Source organism: Anas platyrhynchos, chromosome W (genome assembly GCF_047663525.1).
Source record: "Anas platyrhynchos isolate ZD024472 breed Pekin duck chromosome W, IASCAAS_PekinDuck_T2T, whole genome shotgun sequence".
In the NCBI taxonomy this organism is placed as follows: Eukaryota; Metazoa; Chordata; class Aves; order Anseriformes; family Anatidae; genus Anas; species Anas platyrhynchos.
The window spans coordinates 12,954,975-12,959,731 of record NC_092620.1 but is presented as its reverse complement, the minus strand read 5'-3'; the positions used below and the strand labels follow the sequence as shown (position 1 = coordinate 12,959,731).

The 4,757-nt window shown below is 35.2% G+C and overlaps 1 long non-coding RNA gene across 1 annotated transcript; it reads left to right on the top strand.

Annotated features, from left to right (window-relative positions):
* The first annotated feature begins 694 nt into the window (after window positions 1-694).
* Window positions 695-4,041, top strand: LOC140000598 (uncharacterized). Its single transcript, XR_011805651.1, has 3 exons — window positions 695-1,213; window positions 2,819-2,943; window positions 3,974-4,041. It is a non-coding gene; the product is annotated as an uncharacterized lncRNA (long non-coding RNA).
* The last annotated feature ends 716 nt before the right edge of the window (window positions 4,042-4,757 follow it).

Below are 4,757 nucleotides of genomic sequence, written 5' to 3'. Positions count from 1 at the left end.
GGGGAGCCTTCGAGGTGGCAAGGAGTTGTGTTTGGCCTTAGGAGCGTGGCGATGCGAGTTATGTGGCTAACGTACTTCTGTCAACGTGGTGGTTTGTTGTGTTGGTTAATAAATACACACTACAAATGTGGAGAGCCTCTTTGAATCCCGGTGATATCCCCATCAAACTGTGGTGGCTCCCAGGCATGATGTTCAGCCTCGGTGCTGAGCCCTTCAGGTCATTAGCGCAACAAAATATGACAAGGGTCTGAAGTTTAAAGCTATCTTTCCATGCTGCACATGGAGAAAATGGTCATTTCTCAAAAGGTGTACACTGATATCAAATCTGGGATGATCCCCTTATCAGTTGTGTACCTCAGCCTCCTGTGTGCAAGCACAGGCATCAGATTTTCTTGAAAAGTGAATAGAGTAAAGCATTAATGTTTAGGTATACTTTTGATCCAGTTGAAAATTAACTTTTTCTGTGCAAGTACAGAGACATAGAGGCACTGTCTGCAGTTGGGTTGGCTTATGTCATGAAACAAGTATTCTGCAGAATAGTGTTTGCACTTAGAGTTTGGTGGTTTTAATTCTGCTTTTAGTTAGATACCTATTGTCCTTTAAAAAGGTACACCAGGGAAGAGAATTTGAAGGTAATAATACATATTTTGTTGTCATTTGCTTGAAATTTTTAAAATTATGTATGTGACTTTTCTGGTACGTAGAGTTACTTAATCCCATGTCTTGATAGGTTGCCATCAGTAGCACAAAATCTGCAGTTGTTACTGATGTCTGTAGAAAAAGTTTTGAATGTCTGTTAGTGAATTAGGTCAGTTAGGTTAGTTAATCTCTTGATTGTTGGAATTACGCGTTAAATCTGGATATAATGAGCTTAAGTTGACCTTTTGTGTCCATAAATATGGTGTTACAAGAAATCTTGATTTGTTGCGCCACAAATACTTTTTTTTCTTTATGCAAATACATAATGCATGCTTTTTAATACTTTCCAGATAGGAACACTGACCTTCATCCTGAAGAAGACATCACTTCCATGATACTTTGACATAGTCCCCTGAAAATGAAGCAAGATTCTACTAGAAATGCTGCTTACATGGTGGACTGTGAAGATTATGTGCATGTGATAAAATTCAATCCATTTGATAGTGGAGATGCATGTTCCCTCACTGCATATGGTGGCAATAACTATGTAGTTGTAGGGACATGTAGATTTCAGGTTAGTTTTTGTTTATTGCTTTTATTAGTTGCTTCATGAAACTGACAGCATGTCTTCTGACAAAGTCACTTTCCTGCTTCTTTCCTTCCCCATTTTTCCAGGAAGTGTTTTACTCCTTTATTACATTATGACTTTGGGATATTTGGTCTTAAAGAGAAAAAAATGTATATATAAATACATATTGGTATTAGCATCCTGCTGGTGTAAAGTTATTTTTGAGTAGGCTGCAATGAAAACAGGAGTGCTCTACTGGAAGAGTAATCCCAGTTCAGTATTTCTTGCAAATGTTTGTGACTACTACCTGGGAACTTAAGCAAGTAGCTTTGGAAATATGTAACTTAACATTTGCTGTATGGTGTTTTATTTTTTTAAGGCTTTCAGGTGGCTATCAAAGCAGCAAAGATTTCAAATACCCGGAATAGAAATGAATAATTAAAATTTCCAAAGTAAGTTTAGAGACATTTCTTTCAAGGAAGGACAGTGGCAAATAATAACTTAATATACATCTGCTTTCTAGGTTATTTTTTTTACATCTCTCTGACAGACTGTTAGAAACAGTAAAATGTGGTTTTTTACCTTGACATTATTTCCAGTCACCATATCGTGAAAATTTTTAAAAAGTAAGATAGCATACTGTGTATATTTATATGTAATACTTTTTTTTTTTTATTATTGAGGCACTTTTTTTTTTTTTTTTTTTTTTTTTCCCTGGATGCTTGAAAATTGATAGTAGAACACTCTCATCTTTGGAATCTATTTTTACTTTTTTTTTTTTTCTTGAGCTCACTTCTCCGTTACATGGTACTATTTTTATACTTTACTATCTAATATAGAAAACAGTATAACTGGTCTTTATTATTCCCCAAAGTCTTACTGTTGGAAATTTTCTGAAAATCACCTAGGTCCTTCCTAGCTTCTACATTATGCAGAGTGTATACAGAGAGATTTTTTTCCTTAAAGCAGAATTGTGCCATAGAGAACATTTCATCAAAATAGCCTTCATACATTTTGAGGTATTACGCAGGATGTTTTGAGAACTTTTTGGAGATCAGTTGATTCATTAAGTCCACAGTCCCAGCAATTGTTTCATCTTTGTCAGCATCCAGTTCCCTCACCATTGGGAAGAATAGCCAAGGTAGTGATTTTGGTCATGTTAAATGATGAAGGGTACCTTTTTACCTGCTGCTGTTCTTCCAGAACAACCAGGTTGTTCTAGCATTTTTCCATAAAGTAAAACCAACTGGGAGAGAAGATAGCCTACATGGCCTCCTTGCTTTTGTTCCCATTATTTCGCATTGCAGCGTGTGCTTATCATGCTGTTGTCAGTGGTTCTGGTTGTATCTATGCTGATATTGAGCCCAAAGAATGGGCTCAGCATGTTCCTCTGGCAAATCTTCTTTTTGTGCAATGTAGGTTTGGTTTTGTGCTATGTTGACTTTGGTTTGAAACTGCAATCATTTCATGGATTTTTACTTACTTACATATTTCAAGTAAATACTTTCTTTATCGCAGCAGACACATCTAACTTTCAACTCCATATCAATCTGACTTGTTAGAAGTCATCAACCTGTTATTCTGAATTAGCTAACTACAGTATTTCTGTAGGAAGAGGATGCAGAAGTGGAAGGCATGCAATATAAGACACTACGAACATTTTGTCATGGAATCAGAGTTGATGCCATAGCAAGGAGTCCAGAAACTAGACTTGATGCTTTACCTCCCCAGATAAGGTATTTCGAATAAATTACTATAATGAGTCCTTGTCTCATATCTGTTTTCTCATATCTGTTTTCTCTAAGTCCTTAGTATTGAACTAACTTTAATGCTTACAGCTGAAATCTAACTGAAGAAATTGCTGTTGGAAGTCTGTGAACACCATTGGAACAACAGTTTCTTAGTCATCCTTATATATTTTGTTCTGCTTCCTGAGCCCCTTACTCTTTCCTCCCCACAGTAGATTCACAGTAGACACTAGATTTTTTAATTTTAATTGACCTGTAATCTAGTTAGTCTTTTTGTTGTACGTATCTGTATAATGTGTATGTATCATTGTAAGAATGATACTAGTATCATGGCCTGCTTTGTAAAATTACATGTGATGTTCTCCATAGTATGGGCTATGTTTAGGAGTAAGTTGGATGCTATTTGTGAGACCTGTCAAGCTGTAAGTCTAGAAAAATGGTCAATTATTAAATATGCACTTAACAGGAATTCAGATGTTCTCAATTGCTTGTAAGCCTCTTCAAAACTATACTGGTTGCTTACTGCTGCATATTTTTACAGTCTTTTGTTTAAAATAAGTTGGAGACTGGTTAATAAATTAATCCCTAGGTAATTTAAAACACTGATGATGAGGGTTCTGTTTTTTCTACCAGCCACTTCCTCCAAGGTAAATTCTGTGGCAGTTATAAGAGAGATTTCAGGTAATTCACAGTTGATTCAGATTTAGCTTTGTCAAATGTTTTGTATTACTTTCCATTAAAAAGTATTCGTGGCACTTGATACACCATATTTTATAGGCAAGTTCCAATTATAACTCTGAATGCTTGATGCCAAAGCAGAAAAATTAGAATATACGTTTGATTGAAAATCTAAATTTCCTTTTGCATGTCATTTTGCAGATTTAAAATGGGGTGAAACTCTTGATTGATCTGGTTTGGTTTGTTATTTTATCTGTTTATTTTTATTTTTTAACATTTAAAAAAAAATAAATTGCAGTGCTACCTGACAGAAGGGCTTTTCTTTTTCTGTTGAGTGTAGGTTTTGTACAGCAGCTTCTGACAGGAAGTTAAGGCTATTTACTTCAGACCTGCAGGACAAGAATGAATATAAGGTAAGGGTAACTGAGCTGATATTGAATATTTCTTTAGTCTCTAGTGAAGTCTAATCTTTCACTGAGCTTGTGCTTCACTTTTCTTAATGTACAGTATGATGCAGAACACTAAACTCTGGCAGACCCATCATCTATAGCAAAGATCAGTGTATTGAATATACCTTTATATCTTTAAAGTGGGCATAACTAATTATCAGCTATATTATATTTTGATTTAAAAGTATTTATGTAACAGCCAAATTGACAAAAAGTAAGTAGAGGTTTATTTGTGGTCTAAAACATGGTCTAAAAATATTCTACAGGTGAATTTGAAGTACTGTGTTGGAAAAGGTTCCTTTACACAGAGACCTGTAAAATATTATGTGGTATTGTTTATTAGACTTGTCTATTTGGAGAGCAAATTTAATGCTTTGTCTCTTTCCTTGGGGAACAGGAAAGTTGCAATGAAACCATTTCGTACAGTAGAAGATTTAAAGAAAGAATATTGAATTTTGTACGTAGCTGCAGACAGTTATATAAAACATGGCCATGGGCCAGTACTTGTTTATGTCTAAAATAAAGAGAAAGGGAATGACTCCTTCAAATACATCTTCGCTTCCTGTTCTTTCAGTGTAGTGTTCTTTCACCAGTGATGTAAGAGGTGTCAGGTTTAAGAGATTTCTGTTGTTTGTAAGGCATTCTTGTCTTTGTAACTCCTACGTCACTTGGGTA